The sequence below is a fragment of the Mirounga angustirostris genome, unplaced genomic scaffold (assembly GCF_029215605.1).
Source record: "Mirounga angustirostris isolate CCGP_5_RB_7025 unplaced genomic scaffold, mMirAng1.0.hap1 SCAF_12, whole genome shotgun sequence".
NCBI classification, from domain to species: domain Eukaryota; kingdom Metazoa; phylum Chordata; class Mammalia; order Carnivora; family Phocidae; genus Mirounga; species Mirounga angustirostris.
The window spans coordinates 88350806-88363494 of NW_026991720.1; the positions used below are offsets into that span (position 1 = coordinate 88350806).

Here is a 12689-nt window from a genome sequence, read left to right on the forward strand (position 1 = left end):
ACAGTATAGACTTCATATGGTCCAAAGCAATGACTCAAAACAAGCTCAATCACAGAATTCCCTGGAGAAGATTTTAGACACAGAGTCCCATTCTTTTCCCCAGAGTTACAGAATCAGAATCTCAAGGAGGTCAGCCTTGGACTCTACATTAAGAAGAAGTTCTCCAGAGATGTTTAGGCATAGTCAGATTTGGTAATCACTGTCAGGTTTCAGTATTCATGGAGAAAACCTAGAGGGTATAGATATGTCCCAGAGACCACAAATTGGGTGAGAGATGGGAGCTTTAAAAGTTGGTTAACTGTGTATTTATTTTCCTTTCTCTAAAGCAAATGCATTTTACCTGTTCAAAAAAACCCTTGTTATATGGGAAGAACACCCGACAAGAAGGCAGGAGGTTGTGGTTATGTCTCAACTCTGGGATAAAAAAGCTATGCAGCCTTAGCAATGTAAGTTTACTTTTGGATCTCAGTTTTTTTATCTGAATGAAAAAAGTTGAATTTGAGAAACTCCAAGGTCCCTTCTAGTTTAATCCTAGGACTGCATGTGAAATGCTTGGCATTGAAAGGGTGTTATAGGAATGTGGTTCCTGCTGTACATGAGTTTGTAGCCCAAGAGTGATAACATGGGCACAGATACACTGACATGTCCCTCCCCCTCCTGCTCTGAAGCTAGTATCTACAGGAAATAATGGGAAAAGGGGTGGATTTGATTTGCAGGTGATAGCTTTCCAGAGCCCTTGATGAGATTGCCATGGGGCCCCTGCTTCATGGTCATGGCACCTGCTGCCAGAATGTCTACATTAGAGACCTTGCCTAGAGCTCCCCATGCCTCTCCCACTGCTAATCTCTGTAACCCTGCTGTTAGAATATGACGCAGGCTCTCCACCTTAGGCCATATGCTTGGGAAAAACATCCTTCTTGCAGAGGCTCCTGAGGGCAAAGGAAGGACATAGCTCTTTGATCTTGATCCCTAACAAAGAACTTGTTTTGGGATCTTTGAAATCTTGGGAGAAAAAAAGGACCTGTACTTTCAAAGCTTTCCTTATTTGATATATTATAAAACAGGAGGACAAACAGAACTCTAAGGCAAATATTCCTTTGTTCTGGGAGACATTACAGGGGATATTTGGTCATTAAAGGGGAAATCAAGTACTCTAGAATGCTGAAACTTAGACCCTGCCCTTCCAAGAGGTTCCTGTGTTATAACAAGCTGTTTTCATCATGGGTAGAATTGCAGCTCTGCAAATTGTTTTCTATAAGGAAATATTTCATTTTTAAAGAAGATTTAGTCTTCAGAGTCTCTGAAAGTTGTTCCCTGCTCTTGGAAAATATGTGGTTGTTCTTATGGGAATGAAGGCTGAAATCTGGGTGTGGGTGCAGGTGGAGGCAATGGAAACTCACCCTCACTTAGGTGGATGGAGGGATCACCAAGAGGGCCAGACTGGGCAGCTCAAAGCCCATCTGGCTCATTTGTTTGAAGCCAAACACTTTGCAATATTCTAGACTAATTAACCCAGACTTTGGAAAATGACTGATGTTTAATTTATTGCCTTTCAGCTCATTTTCTGGTTAGGGGCCCAGAGGCAAGACCAACCTTTCTTGAGTGGTGAAGACATTTCAACTGTTAATCATGTTGAGACATGCCAGAAGGGGACAGAAAATGGGAGAGTACTTGGGGAACACTGAAGCAGAGATCACCAGTCAAGTGCCCCATGGAAAGAAGAACCATCTGTCTGATGGAAGGAAATGCCCAGAGTCTAGGACTGGTAAAGCAGACTAGGATGGGTGCTGGCCAGCAGAGCTTATACAGGGAGAGGTTTGACCTGTGAACTTTGATTCCTCATTTCTAGTACCAGTTTTAGCTCTCTCAGAGTTGTAATTTCTATTATTTCCAAATGCATGTTAATGTCTTGTTACTCATTAAAGCTTGGGGTTAGCTGTTGGGGTCTTGATGATCACAACACTTGACAGGTCTAAGAGGACAGGCAGGAAAGTGAATGAGGTCTGTGGAGGAACAGAAGCTAGAGACAGGGAGGGACTGAATGTTGGAGGCACAACTATGGTTTCAGATTAATGAGGCAGCTGCTGTGAGATATCCCCTCCCCCCAAATATACTGGAGGAAAAGTATCTTCAAAGAGGGAGACCAGGACCTACTATTTATGCTGATGGGGAAACTGAGTCAACAAACAAGTGAGTTCTATTTAGTAAAGGTTCTCCTTTATCTACAATAATAGAGGGCAAAGGCTTGCAGGGCCCCATCCTTGATGGGAAGTGGGTATTCTGAGGGCAGTGATCATCACACAGAGGGCAAGATGGGAGAGCAATAATAATGCAAATGAGTGTGTGGAGAGAAGATTTTGTTTTGGAAGCAGCAAAGTGCAGCAGAGAGAGCATCAGAGACTGGTGTCTTGTCCTAACTTTGCCACAAATGAGGTGCAGTCACTTACCTTCCTCTATATGCCAATTTCCCCACAGAAAGTGATCTGTTTACTTAGGATGCTTCTGGTGTCTTCCTCTGTGTTCCTCCCTAAGCAAATCCACCACCATCAATGAGCAATTGGACATCTCTCCTCTCTAGGCTTACTTCCTTTTTAGAGATTTCCAGGGACTCCGGAGAAACTCTAATCATAGGACCTAATGGTCGAAGTAGGAAGTACCTCTATGGAGCTCTGCTCCTGAGTCTTGGTACCCAAATCCAGATTTGATAGTTTAGGGGAAAAGATGCTCAAAGGACTTCACCAGAATGATGTGTTCCAACAGTTACAGCAGTGGGAAGGGTGGACTTTGCCATTTCAGATGGCTGTTTCAACTTTGGAAGAAAGTCATTTGTGTCTTAGAACCCGAGTTAGATGCGACAGACATATCTGTAGCTACTCAACTGTGAGCTCTGGTCTCTGTTCTCCTTGTATCTTCAGTGACAACATTATCCTGGCACATGTGGGCACTTAACATATGTGTATTGGATAAATGAGTTAATGGCATCTACAAACAGTTATGAGAATCATATTTTCTAAGCCAACCATCAGGCTACATTGTCTGCAAAGAGTTTTATACTGCTTCCAGATGTGTGAAGGAGTTTGAGAGATGTCATGAAATGCTGAAATTGGAATTTGGAGACCATTTTGGAGGTTTCTGGGGACTGGCAAATCAGTAGCATCCTTAAAAAAATAGGTGTATAGGGCACCTGGGTGGCTCAGATGGTTAAGCGTCTGCCTTCAGCTCAGGTCATGGTCCCAGGGTCCTGGGATCGAGTCCCACATCGGGCTCCCTGCTCCTTGGGAGCCTGCTTCTCCCTCTGCCTCTCTCTCTCTGTCTCTCATGAATAAATAAATAAATAAATAAATAAATAAATAAATCTTTAAAAAAAATAGGTGTATAATTACCACATAGTACTTCAATGTTCTCCTTGCCCATAAATAGCTTATACTCTCCTCAAAGCAGGGTCCTCAAACAAGGGGGAGTTATCCTCACTCAGCCTTCTCAGTTCTCTTCCTGAATTCTCCTTCCCCAGAGGCTGGTGACTTACTCCCTTCCAGGCCACCCAGGACCCCTCTGCGGGTCACTCTACTTTCCTGACACTAGCATAGACCCAGGACCTTCCTGACCACCTTCCTTGCTTTTTCCCCTCAACGGATCTGAAGAGCATTCACCATGTTCTTATTCTGCTTGTGGTTCCATTTAAGTTTCTGTGGTCTCTGAATGAGAAGGAGGAGAGAGAAGTCCTCATGCCTCGTCAAACAGTTGGGAGCCCTACAGATATCCTCTGGAGACCTTAGGACAGCTACATGCTTCATTCCACCCAGGAACCGAACCATGTGCTCTGACCTAGCATTAATCCAAAGCTTGGGCGCCTGGGTGGCTCAGTTGGTTAAGCGACTGCCTTCGGCTCAGGTCATGATCCTGGAGTCCCGGGATCGAGTCCCGCATCGGGCTCCCTGCTCGGCGGGGAGCCTGCTTCTCCCTCTGACCCTCCCTCCCTCATGCTCTCTCTATCTCATTCTCTCTCTCAAATAAATAAATAAATAAATAAAATCTTTAAAAAAAAAAATCCAAAGCTTACTTTGTCACTCTTTCTTCTCTATTCTGTGGGATGTGTGCATTTTTTTTTTTTTTCAGAGAATCTGCTGGAGACAAAAACTTGTTTCCTGAATCTGGGAGAGTATCCCAGGTGTGAGGGTAGAGAGCTGCTTTGGCAAATGTTGGGGCCCTGGAGGTTTTTGTTTTTGTTTTTCCACTCTGATTAGAAAAGAAACGTGCATCCCACCTTTCCATTACATACCTTGATGGATTGGTTGGCATTGGATTGCTACAGTAAGGTTTTCAGGTAAATGTAAGCAGGTCTGGTAGGGTGAGAGCTGGAAAGGCAGAGTAGAAAGTCACGGTTAAAAGTCTGACTTGGGAAATGATTGCCTGGCTTCAAATCCTGGCCCAGCCATGCAAAAGCCAAATGCCCTTAGGCAGGTTCCTTAACCTCCTTAAACTTGCTTTTCTCATCTGTAAAATATCTACCCCATACAGCTGTAGTTACTATAACAAAAAATACTTCAAATAGTTTCCAGGTATGATATATAAGTGCCTGCTATTATCATTCTAGGTAATCCTTGGTCCTGTGCTTTTCCAGAATATTTACATTATCCTAGGACACAACATTCCGCCCCCCCCCTCCCGCCCAGTAGCGTCCAGTCAATGCCCTAAGGCTTATGGGGGAGAAAAGGAAATCGACTGCTATTCCTTGGGCATCTAAGAAGTAGGCCTTGTTTTCAAAATCATCTGTGCCTCATCAAGAAGTTCAGTCAGATAAGCATCTACCAGCATCCAAAGTGATGCTGTGTGGGGCCTAGGAAACTGGTACACAGTGGGCTTTGGGGTCGGCCCCAACCAGACCCTCTCCATTTCCACTGAGAGTCCTATATCTGAGTGGTTACTGTTGTGCTTGGAGTCAGGGCCTTTTCCAGGTTCAAGGCTATACTTTTTCTTGCCCCTAAATGAGAATGAAAAGCCTATAGACCTTTACATGGTGAATGCCCTGATCTTAAGCAGGTGAGCCCCATGCATGCAGCTTGATGGATGCTTCTCCAAATTTTGGAGGGTGAGCTGAACAAAGTCACTAAGAACTCCCAATTGTTTTGATATCATGTGTCCTTCAAAAGCTCCTGAAATGGGGTGGAGCAAGATGGCAGAGGAGTAGGAGACCTGGATTGCGTGTCCTCTCAGGAATTCAGCTGGATAGGGATCAAACCATTCTGAACACCTACAAACCCAACAGGAGATCGAAGAAAAGAAGAGCAACAACTCTCTCATCAGAAAAGCAACCACTTTCTGGAAGGTAGGACGTGTGGAGAACTGAATCCGAGGCGATGTTTGGGAGGATAGACGGTGGGGGGGGGGGGCCCTCCGTCGGCCACTTCTGGCAAGTGATAGAGCCGCGGAGCACAAAATGGGAACTTTTAAAAGTCTGCTCCGCTGAGGGACATCACTCTGGTGGCTAAGCGGGGGGTGGAACCCTCCGGGACAGTGTGGTCTCAGGACCCTCGGGGTCACAGAAAGACCGGGGGTGCCTGAGGGCGGCGGAGCTCCCAGGTAACGGAGCAGGGAAGCCGGCTGCAGAGGCGGAGCCCAGGCGCGGGCTCTCAGCTCGAGGTCGCCATAAACCGGGATCCGCGGCACAGTCGGGCCCCTGCTCCTCCAGCAGGGACCCCACAAGCGGCAGATCCGGGGAGACTCACCTTCCTCCCCGGGGAGGAGCCGCGCGGGAGTGCACCGCAGGGATCTGCTGGGTTTGGAGACTCCACAGGGGGTTGGGTGCCAGAGATAGAAACGCGCGGTCACAGGCCGGGTGAGCATGGAGTGCGGCCGGAGACCGGGGAGACGGGAGTGACTGATGGCTTTTCTCTGGGGGCTCACTGAGGAGCAGGGCCCCGAGTTCTCGGCTCCTCCGGGGCGGAGATTGGGAGGCCGCCATTTTCACTCTCCGCCTCCAAAGCTGTACGGAAAGCTCGCAGGGAACAAAAGCCCCGGAGAGCAAACCCGAGCAGATTACTTAGCCGGGAGGGGGCAAGGGCGGGGCAATTCCGCCTCCGGCAGAGACATTTGGGAACCACGGCAACAGGCCCCTCCCCAGAAGATCAGCGAGAACAGCCAGCCAAGACCAAGTTTACCGATCAATGAGAACGGCAGAGCTCCAGCGCTAGGGGACTACTGCACATAGAATTCACGGCTTTTTTACCATGATTCTTTAGTCTTTCAAAGTTAATTTTTTTAACTGTCTTTTTTTCTTTTTTCTTTGAATTTTTCTTTTTCCCTTTTTCAACCAACATCTTATCAATCCCTTTTTTAAAAAAAAACATTTTTATTTTTCATTTTTAGAATCATATTCTATCCCTTCATAGTAGTTACCCGTATTTTTGGCATATATATATAAGTTGTTCTCTCTTTAAAATTTTGAGAGAGTTTCTTCTAACAGATCAAAATATACCCTAAATCTCTAGTATATGGTGTTTTCTATTCCCCTGCCTGATCACATTCTCTCCCTTTTTTTTTCTTTTTTCTTTTTTTAAATCCTCTTCTTTCTTTTTTCAAACAACTTCTTATCAATTCCTTTTATAAAATTTTTTATAATTTCCATCTTTACAGTCATATTCCATCCCTTCATCATATCAACCCTTATTTTTGTACATATATGTTTTTCTTTCCTTAAAATTTTGGGAGGCACTTTCTTCTAAAAGACCAAAATACACCCCAAATCTAGTGTGTGGCACTGATCTATATACCAGCCTGATCATATTTGATCACATTCTGGGTTTTTTTTGTTGTTGTTGTTTTGTTTTGTTTGTTTTTGTTTTTATCTTTATCTTTATCTTTATCTTTATCTTTTTTTTCTTTTTTGTTTTTCTCTCTATCGCTTTCTTTTCCCACTGCTTCAGGTCTTTTCTGATTTGTTTAGAGTATATTTTCTGGGAACATTGTTACTCTGCTAGCATTTTGTTCTCTCATTAATCTATTCTCCTCTGCACAAAATGACAAGATGGAAAAAATCACCTCAACAAAAAGAACAAGAGGTAGTACCGACTGCCAGGGACCTACTCAATACGGACATTAGTACGATGTCAGATCTAGAGTTCAGAATCATCACTTTAAAGATACTAGCTGGGCTTGATAAAAATATGGAAGTTATTAGAGAAACCCTTTCTGGAGAAGTAAAAGAACTAAAATCCAACCAAGTAGAAATCAAAAAGGCTATTAATGAGGTGCAATAAAAAATGGGGGCACTAACTGCTAGAATAAATGTGGCAGAAGAGAGAATCAGTAATATAGAAGACCAAATGATGGAAAATAAAGAAGCTGAGAAAAAGAGAGATAAACAACTACTGGATCACGAGGGCAGAATTCGAGAGATAAGTGATACCATAAGACGAAACAACATTGGAATAATTGGGATCCCAGAAGAAGAAGAAAGAGAGAGAGGGGCAGAAGGTATAATGGAGCAAATTATAGCAGAGAACTTCCCTAATTTGGGGAAGGAAGCAGGCATCAAAATCCAGGAGGCACAGAGAACCCCCCTCAAAATCAATAAAAATAGGTCAACACCCTGACACCTAATAGTAAAACTTATGAGTCTCATAGACAAAGAGAAAATCCTGAAAGCAGCTCAGGAGAAGAGATATGTAACCTACAAGGGTAGAAACATTAGATTGGCAACAGACCTATCCACAGAGACCTGGCAGGCCAGAAAGGACTGGCAGGATATATTCAGAGCACTAAATGAGAAAAAATATGCAGCCAAGAATACTCTATCCAGCTAGGCTGTCATTGAAAATTGAAGGAGAGATAAAAAGCTTCCTGGACAAACAAAAACTAAAGGAATTTGCAAACACAAAACCAGCCCTACAGGAAATCTTGAAAGGGGTCCTCTAAGCAAAGAGAGAGCCTAAAAGCAACATAGACCAGAAAGGAACACAGACAATATACGGTAACAGTCACCTTACAGGCAATACAATGGCACTAAATTCCTATCTTTCAATAGTTACCCTGAATGTAAATGGGCTAAATGCCCCAATCAAAAGACACAGGCTATCAGACTGGATTAAAAGACAAGACCCATCGATATGCTGTCTGCAAGAGACTCATTTTAGAACCAAAGACAACCCCAGATTGAAAGTGAGGGGGTGGAAAACCATTTACCATGCTAACGGACACCAAAAGAAAGCTGGGGTGGCAATCTTTATATCAGACAAATCAGATTTTAAACCAAAGACTGTAATAAGAGATGAGGAAGGACACTATATCCTACTTAAAGGATCTATCCAACAAGAAGATCTAACAATTGTAAATATCTATGCCCCTAACATGGGAGCAGCCAATTATATAAGGCAATTAATAACAAAAGCAAAGAAACACATAGAAAACAATACAATAATAGTGGGGGACTTTAACACCCCCCTCACTGAAATGGACAGATCGTCTAAGCAAAAGATCAACAAGGAAATAAAGACTTTAAATGACACACTGGACCAAATGGACTTCACCCAATGGACTCCAAAACCAGACAAAGACATATTCAGAACATTCCATCCCAAAGCAATGGAATACACATTCTTCTCTAGTGCCCATGGAACATTCTCCAGAATAGATCACATCCTAGGTCATAAATCAGGTCTCAACCAGTACCAAAAGATTGGGATCATTCCCTGCCTATTTTCAGACCACAATGCTTTGAAACTAGAACTCAATCACAAGAGGAAAGTTGGAAAGAACTCAAATACATGGAGGCTAAAGAGCATCCTACTGAAGAATGAATGGGTCAACCAGGAAATTAAAGAAGAATTAAAAAAATACATGGAAACCAATGAAAATGAAAACACAACTATTCAAAATCTTTGGGATGCAGCAAAGGCAGTCCTAAGAGGAAAGTATAGAGCAATACAAGCCTTTCTCAAGAAGCAAGAAAGGTCTCAAGTACACAACCTAACCCTCCACCTAAAGGAGCTGGAGAAAGAACAGCAAATAAAGCCTAAACCCAGCAGGAGAAGAGAAATAATAAAGATCAGAGCAGAAATCAATGACATAGAAGCTAAAAGAACAGTAGAACAGATCAACGAAACTAGGAGCTGGTTCTTTGAAAGAATTAACAAGATTGATAAACCCCTGGCCAGACTTATCAAAAAGAAAAGAGAAATGACCCAAATCAACAAAATCATGAATGAAAGAGGAGAGATCACAGCCAACACCAAAGAAATACAAACAATTATAAGAACATATTATGAGCAACTCTATGCCAGCAAATTAGATAACCTGGAAGAGATGGATGCATTCCTAGAGATGTATCCACTACCAAAACTGAACCAGGAAGAAATAGAAAACCTGAACAGACCTATAACCACTAAGGAAATTGAAGTAGTCATCAAAAATCTCCCAACAAACAAAAGCCCAGGGCCAGATGGCTTCCCAGGGGAATTCTACCAAACATTTCAAGAAGAATTAATACCTATTCTTCTGAAACTGTTCCAAAAAATAGAAATGGAAGGAAAACTTCCAAACTCATTTTATGAGGCCAGCATTACCTTGATCCCAAAACCAGACAAAGACCCCATCAAAAAGGAGAATTACAGACCAATATCCTTGATGAACATGGATGCAAAAATTCTCACCAAAATACTAGCCAATAGGATCCAACAGTACATTAAAAGGATTATTCACCACGACCAAGTGGGATTTATCCCTGGGCTGTAAGGTTGGTTCAACATCCGCAAATCAATCAATGTGATACAATACATTAACAAAAGAAAGAACAAGAATCATATGATCCTCTCAATAGATGCAGAAAAAGCTTTTGACAAAGTACAGCATCCTTTCTTGATCAAAACTTTTTTTTAATATTTTATTTATTTATTTGAGAGAGAGAGAATGAGAGACAGAGAGCATGAGAGGGAGGAGGGTCAGAGGGAGAAGCAGACTTCCTGCTGAGCAGGGAGCCCGATGCGGGAGTTTCTTGATCAAAACTCTTCAAAGTATAGGGATAGAGGGTACATACCTCAATATCATAAAAGCCATCTATGAAAAACCTACAGCGAATATCATTCTCAATGGGGAAAAACTGAGCTTTCCCCCTAAGGTCAGGAACGGGGCAGGGATGTCTACTATCACCACTGCTACTCAACATAGTATTGGAAGTCCTAGCCACAGCAATCAGACAACAAAAAGAAATCAAAGGCATCCAAATTGGCAAAGAAGAAGTCAAACTCTCCCTGTTCGCAGATGATATGATACTTTATGTGGAAAACCCAAAAGACTCCACCCCAAAACTGCTAGAACTCATACAGGAATTCAGTAAAGTGGCAGGATATAAAATCAATGCACAGAAGTCAGTGGCATTCCTATACACCAACAACAAGACAGAAGAAAGAGAAATTAAGGAGTCCATCCCATTTACAATTGCACCCAAAACCATAAGATACCTAGGAATAAATCTTACCAAAGAGGCAAAGGATCTGTACTCAGAAAACTATAAAATACTCATGAAAGAAATTGAGGAAGACACAAAGAAATGGAAAAACGTTCCATGCTCATGGGTTGGAAGAACAAATATTGTGAAGATGTCAATGCTACCTAGAGCAATCTATACATTCAACGCAATCCCCATCAAAATACCATCCACTTTTTTTAAAGAAATGGAACAAATAATCCTAAAATTTGTATGGAACCAGAAAAGACCCCGCATATCCAGAGGAATGTTGAAGAAGAAAAGCAAAGCTGGTGGCATCACAATTCCGGACTTCCAGCTCTATTACAAAGCTGTCATCATCAAGACAGTATGGTACTGGCACAAAAACAGACACATAGATCAATGGAACAGAAAAGAGAGCCCAGAAATGGACCCTCAACTCTATGGTGGTCAACTCATCTTTGACAAAGCAAGAAAGAATGTCCAATGGAACAAAGACAGTCTCTTCAACAAATGGTGTTGGGAAAATTGGATAGCCACATGCAGAAGAATGAAACTGGACCATTTCCTTACACCACACACAAAAATAGACTCCAAATGGTTGAAAGACCTCAATGTGAGACAGTAGTCCATCAAAATCCTAAAGGAGAACACAGGCAGCAACCTCTTCGACCTCAGCCGAAGCAACTTCTTCCTAGAAACATCGCCAAAGGCAAGGGAAGCAAGGGCAAAAATGAACTATTGGGACTTCACCAAGATAAAAAGTTTTGCAAAGCAAAGGAAACAGTCAACAAAACCAAAAGACAACTGACAGAATGGGAGAAGATATTTGCAAATGACGTATCAGATAAAGGACTAGTATCCAAAATCTATAAAGAACTCATCAAACTCAACACCCAAAGAACAAGGAATCCAATTAAGAAATGGGCAGAAGACATGAACAGACATTTTTCCAAAGAAGACATCCAAATGGCCAACAGACACATGAAAAAGTGCTCAATATCGCTCAGCATCAGGGAAATCCAAATCAAAACCTCAATGAGATACCACCTCACACCAGTCAGAATGGCTAAAATTAACAAGTCAGGAAAAGACAGATGTTGGCAGGGATGTGGAGAAAGGGGAACCCTCCTACACTGTTGGTGGGAATGCAAGCTGGTGCAGCCACTCTGGAAAACAGTATGGAGGTTCCTCAAAAAGTTGAAAATAGAGCTACCATATGATCCAGCAATTGCACTACTGGGTATTTACCCCAAAGATACAAAAGTAGGGTTCAGATAGGGTACGTGCACCCCGATGTTTATAGCAGCAATGTCCACAATAGCCAAACTGTGGAAAGAGCCAAGATGTCCATCGACAGATGAATGGATAAAGAAGAGGTGGTATATATATACAATGGAATATTATGCAGCCATCAAAAGGAATGAGATCTTGCCATTTGCAATGACGTGGATGTAACTGGAAGGTATTATGTTGAGTGAAATAAGTCAAACAGAGAAAGACATGTATCAAATGATCTCACTGATATGAGGAATTCTTAATCTCAGGAAACAAACTGAGGGTTGCTGGATTGGGGTTGGGGTGGGAGGGATGGGGTGACTGGGTGATAGACACTGGGGAGGGTATGTGCTCTGGTAAGCGCTGTGAATTGTGCAAGACTGTTGAATCTCAGATCTGTACCTCTGAAACAAATAATGCAATATATGTTAAGAAAAAAAAAAAGAAGAAGGTAGTGGGAGGGGTAGAATGAAGCGGGGGAAATTGGAGGGGTAGACGAACCATGAGAGACGATGGACTCTGAAAAACAAACTGAGGGTTCTAGAGGGGAGGGCGTGGGAGGATGGGTTAGCCTGGTGGTGGGTATTGAGGAGGGCACATTCTGCATGGAGCACTGGGTGTCATGCACATAGAATGAATCATGGAACACTTCATCTAAAACTAATGATGTAATGTATGGGGATTAACATAAGAATTAAAAAAAAAAAAAAAAAAGCTCCTGAAATTCATAGAGAGAGAATAACACTTCTCTTGTAAACTGGACATCAGACAGAGACGAGCCAGTAAAAACCTGAGCTGAAATCCTCTCAAGTCTTCACATTTAAAAACTGAAAAGCAATTTCCTTCAAATAATGATTATATCACCCACTTATGGGTTCTATTTCAAGATCTTCTTTTAGGAGGCTTATGCCATTATTTGGTGAGGAAAAAAGCAATAGGAACTACTGAAAGTAAAAGGGAAAATTTCCTA

The 12689-nt window shown here is 42.4% G+C and overlaps 1 long non-coding RNA gene across 2 annotated transcripts in view; it reads right to left on the reverse strand.

Moving 5' to 3' along the window:
* Window positions 1–12689, reverse strand: part of LOC123835684 (uncharacterized) — a 282269-nt gene that overhangs the window by 21883 nt on the left and 247697 nt on the right. For both annotated transcript variants that reach the window (XR_010406596.1, XR_010406594.1), the window contains one exon: window positions 4280–4355. This is a non-coding gene — a long non-coding RNA (uncharacterized LOC123835684). The remainder of the gene's footprint in view (window positions 1–4279; window positions 4356–12689) is intronic.